The 22,771-nt window shown below is 47.2% G+C and overlaps 1 protein-coding gene across 1 annotated transcript in view; it reads left to right on the top strand.

The window, feature by feature from the left end:
- LOC134965921 (B-cell receptor CD22-like) overlaps nt 1-20,811 on the top strand; it is a 389,508-nt gene extending 368,697 nt beyond the window's left edge. Inside the window, exon 12 of the mRNA XM_063942320.1 lies at nt 19,770-20,811. The gene's annotated coding sequence lies outside the window, so the exon portion shown is untranslated. The remainder of the gene's footprint in view (nt 1-19,769) is intronic.
- The last annotated feature ends 1,960 nt before the right edge of the window (nt 20,812-22,771 follow it).

Here is a 22,771-nt window from a genome sequence, read left to right as displayed (position 1 = left end):
CAGGCGGGAAAACCCAAGCCTGACTCGGATCCGGGCTCAGAACGTGGAGTCCACTAGTGTTCAGTTCTCTGAGAACCAAATCCGCTCATCTCTATTAGTAACTGTAATGTCTCTCAGCAGGCATCAAATACTTATAGTACACGCAGTGAGTGCTAATAGGATAGTCTCTAGGACGCCAGAGTGAAGAGTACTCCATCAGTCTATAACACTCATCACTTTACAAAATAAAGTGACAATGATTGGGCAACCTTTAGGTTAAGGGAATATTCACCATACATACGGGAGGCAGTCAATCGACCGCCTGTCGGGATCCCGCCGGTCAGAATACCGACGCCGGAATCCCAACACCAGCTGAAATACCGGTGGTTGGAGTCCTTACCGCCGGCTGGTTACCTTTCTTGGGTGGTGGTCCACACCACCACTGGGAGGGGAACAGAAACCTGTGTTGACCGAAGGTCACCAACAGGCCCAAAGCGTGGCGAGCGTAGCGAGCATAGCGAGCTCGCAAGGGGACATGCTGTGCTCACCGCTGGGATCTTGGCTGTCGGACTCCTAGTGTCTGTCTCCTGGCTTCTGACCGCCGGGATCTCGTACTGATCCCATACATACATATATACTGTACATCAGGGCTGGCCAAACCAGTCCTCAAGATCTACCAACAGTTCATGTTTTCCAGGCCTCCTGGAGATCTGTAGAATGGTCAGTTAGTAATGAATGCAGCACATCTTAATTAGTAATTACTACACCTGTGTACCAGCTAGGTGGTCTGGAAAATGTGAACTGTTGGTAAATCTCTAGGACTGGTTTGGCCAGCTCTGCTCTACATACATACAAACACACACACACATACATACATACATACATACATACATACATACATACATACATCAAGATATACTAACTAGCATGTACTGTAATGATGGTACAGTATGACACACTATTATGAGCACACAGTGCTGGTACCAAGTTGAAATGATAGATTATATAGCGGCATACAGCATTACTCTTTCCGCCACTACTTCTGCAATAAAACAGATTATTACGTCTGAAGTAATTTTTTACGTGTTTCGCTGATATGACTCACATAATGAGATAATATTTTTACCTTGATTTAATAAAAAGTAAATTTAAATATCACTTAATTGCATCAGTGCACAGTACACTTATTTTAAATGTATATTAATCTCCCAGGCATGCCTGGTTTTATGGTATAAAACTAGAGATGAGCGCCTGAAATTTTTCGGGTTTTGTGTTTTGGTTTTGGGTTCGGTTCCGCGGCCGTGTTTTGGGTTCGACCGCGTTTTGGCAAAACCTCACCGAATTTTTTTTGTCGGATTCGGGTGTGTTTTGGATTTGGGTGTTTTTTTTAAAAAACACTAAAAAACAGCTTAAATCATAGAATTTGGGGGTCATTTTGATCCCAAAGTATTATTAACCTCAAAAACCATAATTTACACTCATTTTCAGTCTATTCTGAATACCTCACACCTCACAATATTATTTTTAGTCCTAAAATTTGCACCTAGGTCGCTGGATGACTAAGCTAAGCGACCCTAGTGGCCGACACAAACACCGGGCCCATCTAGGAGTGGCACTGCAGTGTCACGCAGGATGTCCCTTCCAAAAAACCCTCCCCAAACAGCACATGACGCAAAGAAAAAAAGAGGCGCAATGAGGTAGCTGTGTGAGTAAGATAAGCGACCCTAGTGGCCGACACAAACACCGGGCCCATCTAGGAGTGTCACTGCAGTGTCACGCAGGATGTCCCTTCCAAAAAACCCTCCCCAAACAGCACATGATGCAAAGAAAAAAAGAGGCGCAATGAGGTAGCTGTGTGAGTAAGATAAGCGACCCTAGTGGCCGACACAAACACCGGGCCCATCTAGGAGTGTCACTGCAGTGTCACGCAGGATGTCCCTTCCAAAAAACCCTCCCCAAACAGCACATGACGCAAAGAAAAAAAGAGGCGCAATGAGGTAGCTGTGTGAGTAAGATAAGCGACCCTAGTGGCCGACACAAACACCGGGCCCATCTAGGAGTGTCACTGCAGTGTCACGCAGGATGTCCCTTCCAAAAAACCCTCCCCAAACAGCACATGACGCAAAGAAAAAAAGAGGCGCAATGAGGTAGCTGTGTGAGTAAGATAAGCGACCCTAGTGGCCGACACAAACACCGGGCCCATCTAGGAGTGGCACTGCAGTGTCACGCAGGATGTCCCTTCCAAAAAACCCTCCCCAAACAGCACATGACGCAAAGAAAAAAAGAGGCGCAATGAGGTAGCTGTGTGAGTAAGATAAGCGACCCTAGTGGCCGACACAAACACCGGGCCCATCTAGGAGTGGCACTGCAGTGTCACGCAGGATGTCCCTTCCAAAAAACCCTCCCCAAACAGCACATGACGCAAAGAAAAAAAGAGGCGCAATGAGGTAGCTGTGTGAGTAAAATAAGCGACCCTAGTGGCCGACACAAACACCGGGCCCATCTAGGAGTGTCACTTCAGTGTCACGCAGGATGTCCCTTCCAAAAAACCCTCCCCAAACAGCACATGACGCAAAGAAAAAAAGAGGCGCAATGAGGTAGCTGTGTGAGTAAGATAAGCGACCCTAGTGGCCGACACAAACACCGGGCCCATCTAGGAGTGTCACTGCAGTGTCACGCAGGATGTCCCTTCCAAAAAATCCTCCCCAAACAGCACATGACGCAAAGAAAAAAAGAGGCGCAATGAGGTAGCTGTGTGAGTAAGATAAGCGACCCTAGTGGCCGACACAAACACCGGGCCCATCTAGGAGTGGCACTGCAGTGTCACGCAGGATGTCCCTTCCAAAAAACCCTCCCCAAACAGCACATGACGCAAAGAAAAAAAGAGGCGCAATGAGGTAGCTGTGTGAGTAAGATAAGCGACCCTAGTGGCCGACACAAACACCGGGCCCATCTAGGAGTGTCACTGCAGTGTCACGCAGGATGTCCCTTCCAAAAAACCCTCCCCAAACAGCACATGACGCAAAGAAAAAAAGAGGCGCAATGAGGTAGCTGTGTGAGTAAGATAAGCGACCCTAGTGGCCGACACAAACACCGGGCCCATCTAGGAGTGTCACTGCAGTGTCACGCAGGATGTCCCTTCCAAAAAACCCTCCCCAAACAGCACATGACGCAAAGAAAAAAAGAGGCGCAATGAGGTAGCTGTGTGAGTAAGATAAGCGACCCTAGTGGCCGACACAAACACCGGGCCCATCTAGGAGTGTCACTGCAGTGTCACGCAGAATGTCCCTTCCAAAAAACCCTCCCCAAACAGCACATGACGCAAAGAAAAAAAGAGGCGCAATGAGGTAGCTGTGTGAGTAAGATAAGCGACCCTAGTGGCCGACACAAACACCGGGCCCATCTAGGAGTGTCACTGCAGTGTCACGCAGGATGTCCCTTCCAAAAAACCCTCCCCAAACAGCACATGACGCAAAGAAAAAAAGAGGCGCAATGAGGTAGCTGTGTGAGTAAGATAAGCGACCCTAGTGGCCGACACAAACACCGGGCCCATCTAGGAGTGGCACTGCTGTGTCACGCAGGATGTCCCTTCCAAAAAACCCTCCCCAAACAGCACATGACGCAAAGAAAAAAAGAGGCGCAATGAGGTAGCTGTGTGAGTAAAATAAGCGACCCTAGTGGCCGACACAAACACCGGGCCCATCTAGGAGTGTCACTGCAGTGTCACGCAGGATGTCCCTTCCAAAAAACCCTCCCCAAACAGCACATGACGCAAAGAAAAAAAGAGGCGCAATGAGGTAGCTGTGTGAGTAAGATAAGCGACCCTAGTGGCCGACACAAACACCGGGCCCATCTAGGAGTGTCACTGCAGTGTCACGCAGGATGTCCCTTCCAAAAAACCATCCCCAAACAGCACATGATGCAAAGAAAAAAAGAGGCGCAATGAGGTAGCTGTGTGAGTAAGATAAGCGACCCTAGTGGCCGACACAAACACCGGGCCCATCTAGGAGTGTCACTGCAGTGTCACGCAGGATGTCCCTTCCAAAAAACCCTCCCCAAACAGCACATGACGCAAAGAAAAAAAGAGGCGCAATGAGGTAGCTGTGTGAGTAAGATAAGCGACCCTAGTGGCCGACACAAACACCGGGCCCATCTAGGAGTGTCACTGCAGTGTCACGCAGGATGTCCCTTCCAAAAAACCCTCCCCAAACAGCACATGACGCAAAGAAAAAAAGAGGCGCAATGAGGTAGCTGTGTGAGTAAGATAAGCGACCCTAGTGGCCGACACAAACACCGGGCCCATCTAGGAGTGGCACTGCAGTGTCACGCAGGATGTCCCTTCCAAAAAACCCTCCCCAAACAGCACATGACGCAAAGAAAAAAAGAGGCGCAATGAGGTAGCTGTGTGAGTAAGATAAGCGACCCTAGTGGCCGACACAAACACCGGGCCCATCTAGGAGTGTCACTGCAGTGTCACGCAGGATGTCCCTTCCAAAAAACCCTCCCCAAACAGCACATGACGCAAAGAAAAAAAGAGGCGCAATGAGGTAGCTGTGTGAGTAAGATAAGCGACCCTAGTGGCCGACACAAACACCGGGCCCATCTAGGAGTGGCACTGCAGTGTCACGCAGGATGTCCCTTCAAAAAAACCCTCCCCAAACAGCACATGACGCAAAGAAAAAAAGAGGCGCAATGAGGTAGCTGTGTGAGTAAGATAAGCGACCCTAGTGGCCGACACAAACACCGGGCCCATCTAGGAGTGTCACTGCAGTGTCACGCAGGATGTCCCTTCCAAAAAACCCTCCCCAAACAGCACATGACGCAAAGAAAAAAAGAGGCGCAATGAGGTAGCTGTGTGAGTAAGATAAGCGACCCTAGTGGCCGACACAAACACCGGGCCCATCTAGGAGTGTCACTGCAGTGTCACGCAGGATGTCCCTTCCAAAAAACCCTCCCCAAACAGCACATGACGCAAAGAAAAAAAGAGGCGCAATGAGGTAGCTGTGTGAGTAAGATAAGCGACCCTAGTGGCCGACACAAACACCGGGCCCATCTAGGAGTGTCACTGCAGTGTCACGCAGGATGTCCCTTCCAAAAAACCCTCCCCAAACAGCACATGACGCAAAGAAAAAAAGAGGCGCAATGAGGTAGCTGTGTGAGTAAGATAAGCGACCCTAGTGGCCGACACAAACACCGGGCCCATCTAGGAGTGTCACTGCAGTGTCACGCAGGATGTCCCTTCCAAAAAACCCTCCCCAAACAGCACATGACGCAAAGAAAAAAAGAGGCGCAATGAGGTAGCTGTGTGAGTAAGATAAGCGACCCTAGTGGCCGACACAAACACCGGGCCCATCTAGGAGTGGCACTGCAGTGTCACGCAGGATGTCCCTTCCAAAAAACCCTCCCAAAACAGCACATGACGCAAAGAAAAAAAGAGGCGCAATGAGGTAGCTGTGTGAGTAAGATAAGCGACCCTAGTGGCCGACACAAACACCGGGCCCATCTAGGAGTGTCACTGCAGTGTCACGCAGGATGTCCCTTCCAAAAAACCCTCCCCAAACAGCACATGACGCAAAGAAAAAAAGAGGCGCAATGAGGTAGCTGTGTGAGTAAGATAAGCGACCCTAGTGGCCGACACAAACACCGGGCCCATCTAGGAGTGGCACTGCAGTGTCACGCAGGATGTCCCTTCCAAAAAACCCTCCCCAAACAGCACATGACGCAAAGAAAAAAAGAGGCGCAATGAGGTAGCTGTGTGAGTAAGATAAGCGACCCTAGTGGCCGACACAAACACCGGGCCCATCTAGGAGTGTCACTGCAGTGTCACGCAGGATGTCCCTTCCAAAAAACCCTCCCCAAACAGCACATGACGCAAAGAAAAAAAGAGGCGCAATGAGGTAGCTGTGTGAGTAAGATAAGCGACCCTAGTGGCCGACACAAACACCGGGCCCATCTAGGAGTGTCACTGCAGTGTCACGCAGGATGTCCCTTCCAAAAAACCCTCCCCAAACAGCACATGACGCAAAGAAAAAAAGAGGCGCAATGAGGTAGCTGTGTGAGTAAGATAAGCGACCCTAGTGGCCGACACAAACACCGGGCCCATCTAGGAGTGTCACTGCAGTGTCACGCAGGATGTCCCTTCCAAAAAACCCTCCCCAAACAGCACATGACGCAAAGAAAAAAAGAGGCGCAATGAGGTAGCTGTGTGAGTAAGATAAGCGACCCTAGTGGCCGACACAAACACCGGGCCCATCTAGGAGTGTCACTGCAGTGTCACGCAGGATGTCCCTTCCAAAAAACCCTCCCCAAACAGCACATGACGCAAAGAAAAAAAGAGGCGCAATGAGGTAGCTGTGTGAGTAAGATAAGCGACCCTAGTGGCCGACACAAACACCGGGCCCATCTAGGAGTGTCACTGCAGTGTCACGCAGGATGTCCCTTCCAAAAAACCCTCCCCAAACAGCACATGACGCAAAGAAAAAAAGAGGCGCAATGAGGTAGCTGTGTGAGTAAGATAAGCGACCCTAGTGGCCGACACAAACACCGGGCCCATCTAGGAGTGTCACTGCAGTGTCACGCAGGATGTCCCTTCCAAAAAACCCTCCCCAAACAGCACATGACGCAAAGAAAAAAAGAGGCGCAATGAGGTAGCTGTGTGAGTAAGATAAGCGACCCTAGTGGCCGACACAAACACCGGGCCCATCTAGGAGTGTCACTGCAGTGTCACGCAGGATGTCCCTTCCAAAAAACCCTCCCCAAACAGCACATGACGCAAAGAAAAAAAGAGGCGCAATGAGGTAGCTGTGTGAGTAAGATAAGCGACCCTAGTGGCCGACACAAACACCGGGCCCATCTAGGAGTGTCACTGCAGTGTCACGCAGGATGTCCCTTCCAAAAAACCCTCCCCAAACAGCACATGACGCAAAGAAAAAAAGAGGCGCAATGAGGTAGCTGTGTGAGTAAGATAAGCGACCCTAGTGGCCGACACAAACACCGGGCCCATCTAGGAGTGTCACTGCAGTGTCACGCAGGATGTCCCTTCCAAAAAACCCTCCCCAAACAGCACATGACGCAAAGAAAAAAAGAGGCGCAATGAGGTAGCTGTGTGAGTAAGATAAGCGACCCTAGTGGCCGACACAAACACCGGGCCCATCTAGGAGTGTCACTGCAGTGTCACGCAGGATGTCCCTTCCAAAAAACCCTCCCCAAACAGCACATGACGCAAAAAAAAAAAGAGGCGCAATGAGGTAGCTGTGTGAGTAAGATAAGCGACCCTAGTGGCCGACACAAACACCGGGCCCATCTAGGAGTGGCACTGCAGTGTCACGCAGGATGTCCCTTCCAAAAAACCCTCCCCAAACAGCACATGACGCAAAGAAAAAAAGAGGCGCAATGAGGTAGCTGTGTGAGTAAGATAAGCGACCCTAGTGGCCGACACAAACACCGGGCCCATCTAGGAGTGTCACTGCAGTGTCACGCAGGATGTCCCTTCCAAAAAACCCTCCCCAAACAGCACATGACGCAAAGAAAAAAAGAGGCGCAATGAGGTAGCTGTGTGAGTAAAATAAGCGACCCTAGTGGCCGACACAAACACCGGACCCATCTAGGAGTGTCACTGCAGTGTCACGCAGGATGTCCCTTCCAAAAAACCCTCCCCAAACAGCACATGACGCAAAGAAAAAAAGAGGCGCAATGAGGTAGCTGTGTGAGTAAGATAAGCGACCCTAGTGGCCGACACAAACACCGGGCCCATCTAGGAGTGTCACTGCAGTGTCACGCAGGATGTCCCTTCCAAAAAACCCTCCCCAAACAGCACATGACGCAAAGAAAAAAAGAGGCGCAATGAGGTAGCTGTGTGAGTAAGATAAGCGACCCTAGTGGCCGACACAAACACCGGGCCCATCTAGGAGTGGCACTGCAGTGTCACGCAGGATGTCCCTTCCAAAAAACCCTCCCCAAACAGCACATGACGCAAAGAAAAAAAGAGGCGCAATGAGGTAGCTGTGTGAGTAAGATAAGCGACCCTAGTGGCCGACACAAACACCTGGCCCATCTAGGAGTGGCACTGCAGTGTCACGCAGGATGTCCCTTCCAAAAAACCCTCCCCAAACAGCACATGACGCAAAGAAAAAAAGAGGCGCAATGAGGTAGCTGTGTGAGTAAGATAAGCGACCCTAGTGGCCGACACAAACACCGGGCCCATCTAGGAGTGGCACTGCAGTGTCACGCAGGATGTCCCTTCCAAAAAACCCTCCCCAAACAGCACATGACGCAAAGAAAAAAAGAGGCGCAATGAGGTAGCTGTGTGAGTAAGATAAGCGACCCTAGTGGCCGACACAAACACCGGGCCCATCTAGGAGTGTCACTGCAGTGTCACGCAGGATGTCCCTTCCAAAAAACCCTCCCCAAACAGCACATGACGCAAAGAAAAAAAGAGGCGCAATGAGGTAGCTGTGTGAGTAAGATAAGCGACCCTAGTGGCCGACACAAACACCGGGCCCATCTAGGAGTGGCACTGCAGTGTCACGCAGGATGTCCCTTCCAAAAAACCCTCCCCAAACAGCACATGACGCAAAGAAAAATTAATGAAAAAAGAGGTGCAAGATGGAATTGTCCTTGGGCCCTCCCACCCACCCTTATGTTGTATAAACAGGACATGCACACTTTAACCAACCCATCATTTCAGTGACAGGGTCTGCCACACGACTGTGACTGAAATGACGGGTTGGTTTGGACCCCCACCAAAAAAGAAGCAATTAATCTCTCCTTGCACAAACTGGCTCTACAGAGGCAAGATGTCAACCTCATCATCATCCTCCGATATATCACCGTGTACATCCCCCTCCTCACAGATTATCAATTCGTCCCCACTGGAATCCACCATCTCAGCTCCCTGTGTACTTTGTGGAGGCAATTGCTGCTGGTCAATGTCTCCACGGAGGAATTGATTATAATTCATTTTAATGAACATCATCTTCTCCACATTTTCTGGATGTAACCTCGTACGCCGATTGCTGACAAGGTGAGCGGCGGCACTAAACACTCTTTCGGAGTACACACTTGTGGGAGGGCAACTTAGGTAGAATAAAGCCAGTTTGTGCAAGGGCCTCCAAATTGCCTCTTTTTCCTGCCAGTATAAGTACGGACTGTGTGACGTGCCTACTTGGATGCGGTCACTCATATAATCCTCCACCATTCTTTCAATGGTGAGAGAATCATATGCAGTGACAGTAGACGACATGTCCGTAATCGTTGTCAGGTCCTTCAGTCCGGACCAGATGTCAGCATCAGCAGTCGCTCCAGACTGCCCTGCATCACCGCCAGCGGGTGGGCTCGGAATTCTGAGCCTTTTCCTCGCACCCCCAGTTGCGGGAGAATGTGAAGGAGGAGATGTTGACAGGTCACGTTCCGCTTGACTTGACAATTTTCTCACCAGCAGGTCTTTCAACCCCAGCAGACTTGTGTCTGCCGGAAAGAGAGATCCAAGGTAGGCTTTAAATCTAGGATCGAGCACGGTGGCCAAAATGTAGTGCTCTGATTTCAACAGATTGACCACCCGTGAATCCTTGTTAAGCGAATTAAGGGCTCCATCCACAAGTCCCACATGCCTAGCGGAATCGCTCCGTGTTAGCTCCTCCTTCAATGTCTCCAGCTTCTTCTGCAAAAGCCTGATGAGGGGAATGACCTGACTCAGGCTGGCAGTGTCTGAACTGACTTCACGTGTGGCAAGTTCAAAGGGCATCAGAACCTTGCACAATGTTGAAATCATTCTCCACTGCACTTGAGACAGGTGCATTCCACCTCCTATATCGTGCTCAATTGTATAGGCTTGAATGGCCTTTTGCTGCTCCTCCAACCTCTGAAGCATATAGAGGGTTGAATTCCACCTCGTTACCACTTCTTGCTTCAGATGATGGCAGGGCAGGATCAGTTGTTTTTGGTGGTGCTCCAGTCTTCTGTACGTGGTGCCTGTACGCCGAAAGTGTCCCGCAATTCTTCTGGCCACCGACAGCATCTCTTGCATGCCCCTGTCGTTTTTTAAAAAATTCTGCACCACCAAATTCAAGGTATGTGCAAAACATGGGACGTGCTGGAATTTGCCCATATTTAATGCACACACAATATTGCTGGCGTTGTCCGATGCCACAAATCCACAGGAGAGTCCAATTGGGGTAAGCCATTCCGCGATGATCTTCCTCAGTTGCCGTAAGAGGTTTTCAGCTGTGTGCGTATTCTGGAAAGCGGTGATACAAAGCGTAGCCTGCCTAGGAAAGAGTTGGCGTTTGCGAGATGCTGCTACTGGTGCCGCCGCTGCTGTTCTTGCGGCGGGAGTCCATACATCTACCCAGTGGGCTGTCACAGTCATATAGTCCTGACCCTGCCCTGCTCCACTTGTCCACATGTCCGTGGTTAAGTGGACATTGGGTACAACTGCATTTTTTAGGACACTGGTGAGTCTTTTTCTGACGTCCGTGTACATTCTCGGTATCGCCTGCCTAGAGAAGTGGAACCTAGATGGTATTTGGTAACGGGGCACACTGCCTCAATAAATTGTCTAGTTCCCTGTGAACTAACGGCGGACACCGGACGCACGTCTAACACCAACATAGTTGTCAAGGCCTCAGTTATCCGCTTTGCAGCAGGATGACTGCTGTGATATTTCATCTTCCTCGCAAAGGACTGTTGGACAGTCAATTGCTTACTGGAAGTAGTACAAGTGGGCTTACGACTTCCCCTCTGGGATGACCATCGACTCCCAGCAGCAACAACAGCAGCGCCAGCAGCAGTAGGCGTTACACGCAAGGATGCATCGGAGGAATCCCAGGCAGGAGAGGACTCGTCAGAATTGCCAGTGACATGGCCTGCAGGACTATTGGCATTCCTGGGGAAGGAGGAAATTGACACTGAGGGAGTTGGTGGGGTGGTTTGCGTGAGCTTGGTTACAAGAGGAAGGGATTTACTGGTCAGTGGACTGCTTCCGCTGTCGCCCAAAGTTTTTGAACTTGTCACTGACTTATTATGAATGCGCTGCAGGTGACGTATAAGGGAGGATGTTCCGAGGTGGTTAACGTCCTTACCCCTACTTATTACAGCTTGACAAAGGCAACACACGGCTTGACACCTGTTGTCCGCTTTTCTGTTGAAACACCTCCACACTGAAGAGCTGATTTTTTTGGTATTTTCACCAGGCATGTCAACGGCCATATTCCTCCCACGGACAACAGGTGTCTCCCCGGGTGCCTGACTTAAATAAACCACCTCACCATCAGAATCCTCCTGGTCAATTTCCTCCCCAGCGCCAGCAACACCCATATCCTCCTCATCCTGGTGTACTTCAACACTGACATCTTCAATCTGACTATCAGGAACTGGACTGCGGGTGCTCCTTCCAGCACTTGCAGGGGGCGTGCAAATGGTGGAAGGCGCATGCTCTACACGTCCAGTGTTGGGAAGGTCAGGCATCGCAACCGACACAATTGGACTCTCCTTGTGGATTTGGGATTTCGAAGAACGCACAGTTCTTTGCGGTGCTTTTGCCAGCTTGAGTCTTTTTAGTTTTCTAGCGAGAGGCTGAGTGCTTCCATCCTCATGTGAAGCTGAACCACTAGCCATGAACATAGGCCAGGGCCTCAGCCGTTCCTTGCCACTCCGTGTGGTAAATGGCATATTGGCAAGTTTACGCTTCTCCTCCGACAATTTTATTTTAGGTTTTGGAGTCCTTTTTTTACTGATATTTGGTGTTTTGGATTTGACATGCTCTGTACTATGACATTGGGCATCGGCCTTGGCAGACGACGTTGCTGGCATTTCATCATCTCGGCCATGACTAGTGGCAGCAGCTTCAGCACGAGGTGGAAGTGGATCTTGATCTTTCCCTAATTTTGGAACCTCAACATTTTTGTTCTCCATATTTTAATAGGCACAACTAAAAGGCACCTCAGGTAAACAATGGAGATGGATGGATACAAGTATACTTATGGATGGACTGCCGAGTGCCGACACAGAGGTAGCTACAGCCGTGGACTACCGTACTGTACTGTGTCTGCTGCTAATATAGACTGGATGATAATGAGATGTAGTATGTATAAAGAAGAAAGAAAAAAAAAACCACGGGTAGGTGGTATACAATTATGGATGGACTGCCGAGTGCCGACACAGAGGTAGCTACAGCCATGGACTACCGTACTGTACTGTGTCTGCTGCTAATATAGACTGGATGATAATGAGATGTAGTATGTATAAAGAAGAAAGAAAAAAAAAACCACGGGTAGGTGGTATACAATTATAGATGGACTGCCGAGTGCCGACACAGAGGTAGCTACAGCCGTGGACTACCGTACTGTACTGTGTCTGCTGCTAATATAGACTGGTTGATAATGAGATGTAGTATGTATAAAGAAGAAAGAAAAAAAAACCACGGGTAGGTGGTATACAATTATGGATGGACTGCCGAGTGCCGAGTGCCGACACAGAGGTAGCTACAGCCGTGGACTACCGTACTGTACTGTGTCTGCTGCTAATATAGACTGGATGATAATGAGATGTAGTATGTATAAAGAAGAAAGAAAAAAAAAACCACGGGTAGGTGGTATACAATTATGGATGGACTGCCGAGTGCCGACACAGAGGTAGCTACAGCCGTGGACTACCGTACTGTACTGTGTCTGCTGCTAATATAGACTGGATGATAATGAGATGTAGTATGTATAAAGAAGAAAGAAAAAAAAACCACGGGTAGGTGGTATACAATTATGGATGGACTGCCGAGTGCCGACACAGAGGTAGCTACAGACGTGGACTACCGTACTGTACTGTGTCTGCTGCTAATATAGACTGGTTGATAATGAGATGTAGTATGTATAAAGAAGAAAGAAAAAAAAACCACGGGTAGGTGGTATACAATTATGGATGGACTGCCGAGTGCCGAGTGCCGACACAGAGGTAGCTACAGCCGTGGACTACCGTACTGTACTGTGTCTGCTGCTAATATAGACTGGATGATAATGAGATGTAGTATGTATAAAGAAGAAAGAAAAAAAAAACCACGGGTAGGTGGTATACAATTATGGATGGACTGCCGAGTGCCGACACAGAGGTAGCTACAGCCGTGGACTACCGTACTGTACTGTGTCTGCTGCTAATATAGACTGGATGATAATGAGATGTAGTATGTATGTATAAAGAAGAAAGAAAAAAAAAACCACGGGTAGGTGGTATACAATTATGGATGGACTGCCGAGTGCCGACACAGAGGTAGCTACAGCCGTGAACTACCGTACTGTGTCTGCTGCTAATATAGACTGGTTGATAATGAGATGTAGTATGTATAAAGAAGAAAGAAAAGAAAAAAACACGGGTAGGTGGTATACAATTATGGATGGACTGCCGAGTGCCGACACAGAGGTAGCTACAGCCGTGGACTACCGTACTGTACTGTGTCTGCTGCTAATATAGACTGGATGATAATGAGATGTAGTATGTATAAAGAAGAAAGAAAAAAAAAACCACGGGTAGGTGGCATACAATTATGGATGGACTGCCGAGTGCCGACACAGAGGTAGCTACAGCCGTGAACTACCGTACTGTGTCTGCTGCTAGTAGACTGGATGATAAATAATGATATAAAAAATATATATATATCACTACTGCAGCCGGACAGGTATATATTATATAATGACGGACCTGCTGGAGTGGACACTGTCTGTCCGCAGAATGAGTTTTTTAATTTTTATAGAATAAAAAAACACTACACAAGTCACACGACGAGTGTACTTTTTCAGGCAGACATTCAATCACAATATACTATACTGGTGGTCAGTGTGGTCAGGTCACTGGTCACAGTGGTCAGTGGTCAGTCACACTGGCAGTGGCACTCTGGCAGCAAAAGTGTGCACTGTTTAATATGTACTCCTGGCTCCTGCTATAACCTATAACTGCTCCCCAGTCTCCCCCACAATTAAGCTGTGTGAGCACAGTCAGATATTATACATAGATGATGCAGCACACTGGGCTGAGCACAGATATGGTATGTGAGTGTGACTGAGTCACTGTGTATCGTTTTTTTCAGGCAGAGAACAAGAACAGAACGGATTATTAAATAATAATAAATTATAAAACTGCACTGGTGGTCAGGTCACTGGTCATCAGTCACTAGTATAACTCCTCCTAAGCTCCAGTAAGTAAATGAAGTGTCTCACTCTCACTCTCCTATCTATTTTAATTTCTAAACGGAGAGGACGCCAGCCACGTCCTCTCCCTATCAATCTCAATGCACGTGTGAAAATGGCCGCGACGCGCGGCTCCTTATATAGAATCCGAGTCTCGCGATAGAATCCGAGCCTCGCGAGAATCCGACAGCGTGATGATGACGTTCGGGCGCGCTCGGGTTAACCGAGCAAGGCGGGAAGATCCGAGTCGCTCGGACCCGTGTAAAAAAACATGAAGTTCGGGCGGGTTCGGATTCAGAGAAACCGAACCCGCTCATCTCTATATAAAACTTGGAACTTTTACTTTCAAAAGCTGCATATTCTGTCCGCCCAATCACATAAATCCTTCTAGCAAATGTTTCTTTTTGCCTTTCAATGAATTTTTTCTGCAATAAAACAAACTTAGCTGCCACTGTAATACTACGCAAATGCTAGTATCAGCCCTACACTGGAGCAGTAGCCTGCATCTGACTGGGGGTGGGCATGCGTGACGTCAGCATACCTCCGGCAGGAGGGGGGGGGGGAGCATAAGAAACCGCTTGCGGGCTCACCACGCTGTGGGCTCGGTGGCGACCTGCGGTCATCACAGGTTCTATTCCCACTCTATGGATGTTGTGGATACCCACGAGTGGGAATAGTTCCTGCTAGTCGGCATTGGGGGCGGGATGTAGGAGGAGGTGTTGTAACCAGTGGTCTCCTGACCGCCGGTCACATAACTACATCCCTCTGACTGTGCAAGCTTTGAAATGCCCACTATAAGCATCTCTGGGCCTGATTCAGCATGGATCCATAGCAATGCAATCGCATCCGGAATGAACCGCAACGTTCATTTGCGATGGCAGACTGAGCAAGCCTTAGCTTACTCAGGCTTGCCATCGCAGGTCGGCTTGCGAGGCCAAGGAATCTGTGTCTTGTGACAAAGTCCTTGGCCTACCACTCCCAGAAAATGGGATGACATGCCCCTGTTTCCGCAAACGCCAGCCGTCCCCGCCCCCATCCCTGCCTCTGAACGCCTTGGCCTGTCAATCAGGAAGAAGCGTTCATATCCCTTCGATGCAATCGCTAGACCAGTTCTGCACATGGGCAGTTTCCAGATTATCAGGAAACTGCGCTTTGAATTGACAAGCCACCATCAGCGCACCATCGTGTACACAACCTGCACTTGCCCCAGCCCTATCCCAGGTGCAGTTTACCTGTTTGAGCATGGCCTTAGTGGCTGCAGCTGTACGTCTGAGAATGCAGCCGCTTTCTCAGGCTTCTTTTATTTTTGAATCCACTTTCAGCCAGCTCCCAGTCACCACCTAGGAACGCCCAACACTGTGGCGACCCATTTCTGATACCGTCTCTCCTAATTGCAATAAAATCATTGAGCTTGCACTCTGGGCCTATTTCAGACCTGATCGTTAGGCTGCGTTTTCGTACAGCCTGCGATCAGGTCTGAACTGCGCATGCACCGCAATGCACAGACATGTCGGTCCGCTGCTACGGAGATCGGCGCCCTCGACGGGATGGTGCGAAAAAAAGTGATCACACAGGCAATCGCAAGGAGACTGACAGGAAGAGGGCGTTTGTAGGTGGCAACTGACTGTTTTCAGGGAGTGGTTGGAAAAACGCAGGTGTGTCAAAGCGTTCACAGGGCAGGTGTCTGACGTCAAATCCGGCCCCGGACAGGCTGATGTGATCGCAGCAGCTGAGTAAGTCCTGGGCTGCGCAGAGACTGCACAAGATCTGTTTGTACAGCTCTGCTACACATGCGATCGCACACTTGCACAGCTAAAATACACTCCCCCTGTAGGCGGCGACTATCTGATTGCAGCGGTGTAAAAATCTCTGCCCAGTGATCAGGTCTGAATTAGGCCCTCTGTGTAATGCATGCATCGTAGCGGTTTATCAAGACTATTTGTGCACGAGTATTTGCAAATAATCACTCAACTGCACAAACATTGGCATTGCATTCGAATTACGTGCCCCTCTGAATCAGGCACACATACAGTATTCAAAGACAAAACTAGCATCATTGATCAAATGAAATGAATCTGTGCAGAAACTGAATTTTTGATGCAGTTTTCTGGTTTTCACAAAAGAGTCACATTAAAAAATGCTTGATTGGTGTTTCATGGGGATATAGTTAATATCCCGGCGGTCATGATCCCGGCAGTCAGATTACCGACACCAGGATCCCGACCGCTTAGAGTGCCGAGAAGTGCGCCAGGGCTATTCCCACTCATGAGTGTCACTCACAACACTCCTAAAGTGGGAATAGAACCTGTGGCGAGCGCACCCCATTTCATAAGTTATACAACTTAGTAATATTATAGTAAAAGGAATTAGAGAGCACTGTTAATGTTTATTGTAAAATTAAACATGGACATGTAAATAAGAGATTCATAATAGCTGCAGGGCCGCATTCGCTATTAAAGAGGCAATTCATTTAAAAATATTTTAAGCTAAGATACACTCTTATTCTTCATATCTACCATGGCTGCATTGTCTTTCAGGAGACTGACTTACTGTATATTATGTAGCCCTGAGTATATAATAGGTAATGATATCAAATATATATATGGTAAATACTTGTATAAAAATGTATGTATTAAAAATATGTTTGAATGGTTGTACACAATGGTGGGCAAAGCTGGCCTGTCTAATAGAGGGGGCACGAGAGTGAGGGACAGAAAGTTCTGGAGGTGGCCCGAGGACAAAAACTACCGTTGGGGAATGAGAGGTACAGACGAACCGGAGGAGAGAGGGGAAGCTGAGCGTGAGGGAGAGAAGCTCCAGGAGCAGCCGGACACACCGGACTTACCCGACGAGAGCTCTGAGGATAGAGCACTGATGGAATAGATACGCCTAGCTAAAGAAAGGACGGAGCGGACCGGGTGAGAGAGGGAGATCCGGCGCGGCTAAAAAGGACCGTGAGAGCGGGAGTGCGGACCCCTCAAACCCCTTACCGTGAGACGTAGACCGGAAAGCGGAGAGTCGGGGAGCGCTGCGGACAAGAGCAGTGAGCAGTGGAGGTAACAGAGGAAGGAGGCGCCAGGGGTGAAGCGCCGCCCCATCCCCACAAATGAGATAGCCTGATTGGGGCAACCACATACTGGGGCCGCCCAGCCGGGGGAGAACTTGCAAAAAGAGCCACCCCCTAACAGTGACACCGAGTTTAATCCCTTGGAGCTGCAGAAATCATGAGTGATCTAGACCCTCACATTAGCCCAGAAAGCAGAGGAATTTCCCTATGCTAATATAGACAGCTGTAGTGGATCTTTCAGATATAGAGCCCGTACTGTCAGCCTCCAGATATTGACTAAAAGGGAATTCTGGTTGGCAGAAACACTCGCCCATTTGGCTGTCCAGTGTAGCGTACACATAAAGGACACTGGAAGGCACTTCACCAACAACAGAGTAGAGAGGGCTGATTCACCAAAAGCCACTGTAACGCATAAGAAATTTGGGTGCATAGCTAAGAAAGCCACCGGGCAGGAGAGTGATACAATTACAATACACCACATCTGTAGAAACTGTTTATAAATCTTTATGACCCCCGTACTCTGGCTATCAAGAGGTGCGCATACACGTAATAGTTGGCGGGGAAAGGAAAGGGAAGTGGAGACTCTCTCTTTGGACTCATGACTTCATGACTGCAGAAAAGAGGCCAACCCTGCCTATGACTCTTTGCTACTGACCTCCAAAATGAGTTCCAGAGACTTATAGCCTTGGGAAAACAAAGTAACATTGTACCGGAATTCAGCGCTCTGACTTATTATCAGACAGAGAACGGTTGGGACAGGAGAAGGGACTTCTTACCACCCAACTGCCTAAGCTAAAGGGCGCTGGGAGTTATAAATACTGTCATAGACTGTAGTTGTGGAATTCACTTCAAGGGGACTTTGACAGTGCACTGAACTACACCACAATATATTTGCAAATATATAATGCAACTATGTGTAAATACACTACCCGGGTGTTTACGGTAACAATTCCTGCGCTCACTTAATTTTTCATGGTACCAAGGTATATTTTTTTGTAAAGTGCATGCCTTAGCTCAGTGTAACCCAAAGTCAGTATACAGTAAATATATATTAATATATTTAGCATATTTAGTAGATATAAATAAAATACTTTCCTTTGAATAAAGTTCATTATTATATTCATGGCGGAATACTTACCGGAGGAATATGTACACATTGACGTGATTCAACCTAGAAAAGAAAACAGAACAGGTAATGTTATATCGTTAGATATATGGTCATTTGCATAAAGGTAAATCTCATATACAGAATAGCCCCCATTGTTTGACAACGGGGGGTGAAACCTTCGGTCCAGTATACTTAACTAATTGTACACCAGGGCATTCCCAAGCTAGCCATATAAGTATTTAAAGCTTGGGTGGAGGAACTAATAATATATTCTCATAGGAGACCACCTATTCTTAAGTAACCATAAATCGGGGACAGGGTTACAATTATATAACTTAAGTTACTGTCGGGTTACCATATTCTGTGTATTCTACAGTAAGCTTGTTCTATATGTTTTCTCACCATCAGCAGAATGAAACCAGGGCCGTCTTAACAGCAGTGTAGGCCCCTGGGCACAACAATGCACTGGGGCCCCCTACCTATCCTTCAGCAGTAGGGGTTGGGCGTGTTATTAGCAGCAGCTTTGATGTCCCGTGGGCGGTAAGGGGTGATCTATCTTCCACTCAGCATGTAGGATCTGGAGCAGTAATTTCTGCTAATTACTCCTTTACTGCACAGATGAGGCGGGTGGGAGAACACTAAACTGTAGAAGGGGGCATTAAGCTGAATGAAGAGGCCTCGGTACAGGACTTCCAGGGTGGTAGGGGGTGTTTAATACATAGTGGAGGGGTGGATAGTGGAGTGCGCTTAATAGTCATCATTTTCTGATGGGAGGGCAGCTTGCTGGACTGCAGATATCTTCAGTTCCTGGAAATAAATTTCTTAGCTTTGAATAGAAAATAAAAACTACAGAGTGCCACCTTTCAGGAGGTTTGGGGGACTTGGGGATCAGAGTTCAGAAGCCAGAGCAATCCACCAACTAAAATATAAATCTGCATATTAGGCCTGTGAAGCTTGAGCAGGGACCAGCTGCTTGAATGCTGATACCTCTGGTTCTGGGCTGAGTAAGGACAAGCAGCCAGTGTCCACCAAAAGGGGAGAGTCCCAGCTTTTGGAGTATACCCTCACAAAAACTCTATGTCAGACAGAACCCAAGATATCTGACTGGGAAGAGCAATTAGCAGGCTCGGATGGAACCGCTGCTTTGAAGTCGGATATCTCCGGTTTCCCAGGGCCGATTTTCAAAAATCTGGTACCTCTGGAAAGAGGGGACCTTCAGCTATCAGCCTAGGGTCCACATACTTCTGGGGCCCTTGGGCAAGTGCCAATTTAGCCCATACGAAAAGACGGCCCTGAATGAAACTGCGCCCGAAACTTGCAACTGAGCCTCCATTGTTGCTGCTTTTGGAAATGTTTAAAATGGAATGTTAATCTTATTATAAACTAACATTTCTTTATTTTTGTTTGAAATATTTAACACTGTCTTACATTATATTTTTTCTTTCAGGGTCTACTAGGACAGAAAAATGACATCTACAGCAACTTGAATACGGAGCTGCAAATATCTACGTAGACAGCTCTTTTAACAGGGAAATTGCACACCAACTCAGTGTGACATAGATATTGGTGCCTTATAACTACTACATTATCGAGTGTGAAAACAAATTATTAATAGTATTATATAGTTTGGAAATGTTACCTGTTATAAAGGTCTACTCCAAGGACTTGCCACCAGAATATATTAGCCACTAGAATAAATGTCCTGCCATACATGATATAACTGAATGGAGGCTTGAAGTCTTTCCGCACACAATAGATATTAGATTGTAATGAAATCCACACACTTTATTACATAGGGGGCACCTGTATGTACAGCAGCACCTGTGTGGTTCACAGTGGAATCCAAATGTGAACGCTGCTCTTCCAATGGAGTTCTGTGGCGAATCCGTTGCAGAGTTAATCGGCTCGGTCCCAGGAGCCCTGCTAACACCTGCAGTAGGGGACAGGACGGCTTCTACCTGGTAGCAATCAGCCTACTTTGCAGCAAGCGACGGTGTACCTGCCACTGCTGCTAGACTGTGAGATGGGACCCACCAGTGAACGCTGATTCTGCATGCTGCAAATGCACTTGGACTTCAGACCACACAGAGGTGATTGATTGCTGCTGGTCAATACAAGATTTGACAATTAATAAGAACTTCAATACAAATTCTTATGATATTGACCATATTCATTTTTGGGAATTCACGTGAGAACAATCTCTATATATCCAGCACAATAGCCTGCCCTTGTATGTGGTGCAATTTAAAAAAAATCTCATCTGAGAAAATTATCCTTATCATCAAAAGATGAAAATTCAATTATCTGAGAATTAACACCCCCGAAGAAGTCACCATAGACGAAACGCATTGGGTGAAATAATATATACTAACAGAGAGTTAAATAGGGCTTGCAAGCCCTTGAATTGTTGACATCTGTTTGAATTATTAAGATAATGCAAATTAATTTTTGAATATTTTATTCTAATTTTAATAAACATTGTTTTTATACATTGGGTGTATTTGTATATGGGGTCACAATAATCTATCCTCTGTTCATATCCCTGATAAAAACATTTATTAAATGAGAGCATTTCCCAAAAAACAACCTCTATATTAACTCTGCAGGCTCATATTGGCAAAGGGCCTTCTTTTTGGGAAAGCTGCCTAAGACACCAGCATTTGGTATATAAATGAAAATTAATTGTTGTGGTTGGACTTCAACACATTATACAACTTCAGCGCATAGAGAGAGAGAGAGAGAGAGAGAGAGAGAGAGAGCAAATGGTCCGGCACTCCTATATAAAAGATATATTCTGGCCTGGTACCTCCACAAAATAAGATAAATTCAGCCACAGCAAGGCTTTTTGTCTTTAATCATCACCCTGAGTGCCACACCGTCTGTGATTGTATATCTGTGTATATATACATATATATACATTTGGTTTAAAAACATTGATGCACTCAAACAATAAATGGAATGCTGCGGGATAATAATCCTCTCTGTGGGATGACTGCTACCACATATTGTGTAGAGCAGAAGGTGAGGGCACCCTTAAAATAAAACGTCATATATTATTGATAAAGCTAAATATTTATCTTACTTAAAACCCTTTAAGAGGTCAAAGAACACAGTACGCTATTGGCGTATGGTATACCGTAAGGGTACGCACGTTGCGTAACAATCTCTTAGCCGTAGTCGAGACGCTCAAGCGTCACGTTCGCTCACGGCCAAGAGATCACAGGCAGGCACGCTATTGGCTGCCGACTAACGTAATGATACGCTATTAGCGTAGCGGACGCTCGGGACCACGAGGAGATCACAAGCGGCGCTGACGCTCACAGTATAAAACCTTTATAACTATACCATAAAACAATGTATTATGCAGTAAACCTTGGTGTAGTGATAGGGTATAAATGTAACACAGTGTAACCTTATTAACTTAAAGCTGTACGAGCGTCTCCGACGCTCAGAGAATACTTAGAAATATAAGAAATACACAGATACCGATCTTAGGTTCTAACACCTTATATAAACGTTCTATTTGCAAAAGAATAATACAATACAAGTCACACACTACCAATATAACATAGACTAACTAACCAGATAACTACACATGAAATACAATATCAGTACGATACCAATTTAAGAGGAAAAGAGAGAGAAAAAGGGAGAAGAGAGAGAGAGAGAAATATGGCTCACAATAACAATAAAGACAATATGATTGCGGAGAAACTTACGCACAAGGGGAACAATCGCATGCGCCTTTCTGAATATCCAGCTCCCGATTATCAGTGATGAGAACCGTTGAAGAGAGTAGAGTGGAGCTGAATCAGATCGGCTCGTCTATATATACACCACACACAATACAATACAATGGTCCCTACAATCTCATTGTTCATTGGACACAGGAATTCGTCTTCGCATTATAACAAAAGGTCATAGGTTGATTCATACAGGTGGGCTGTGACTATTTCCAACTGCTCAGGTGGGTGGGAAACTAGGTTTCCCGCCGCATGGATAATAAAGTGCAAATAATAGCAAATGTCCATAAACTTCTTATGTCCATAACTATTCGCACGAGCGATTAATCCGCTCCAAACCAACACCGGAATATTGCTAATTAAATACTCTTCCGATGGATACTAAACTCCACTGTATAACCCTTGTCTGACCCTTCGTATCAAACAAAGAGGGATATCTTTGTTCATGAACATGCTACATTAACTAAACTTTCAGATTCTATCAAAGGGACCATAATCTACAAAATACATTATATGGTTAAAATATGTAATGATCGAGTCGCCCGCTAGACGCACACAAACTCTACCATAAATGCGCATACCGTGCGCCTGCGGGTGCACGCACCAGCGGGTATGCGTACGCACGGGAGAGCGTGGGCACGCGCAGCGGGGACACGCATGAGGTGCAAATATGGTAGTGTGCATCATGATATTTTTCTGACTTTGA

The sequence above is a fragment of the Pseudophryne corroboree genome, chromosome 10 (genome assembly GCF_028390025.1).
Source record: "Pseudophryne corroboree isolate aPseCor3 chromosome 10, aPseCor3.hap2, whole genome shotgun sequence".
In the NCBI taxonomy this organism is placed as follows: Eukaryota; Metazoa; Chordata; class Amphibia; order Anura; family Myobatrachidae; genus Pseudophryne; species Pseudophryne corroboree.
Note: the sequence above shows the minus strand (reverse complement) of the source record. Positions and strands in the feature narration are given on the sequence as shown.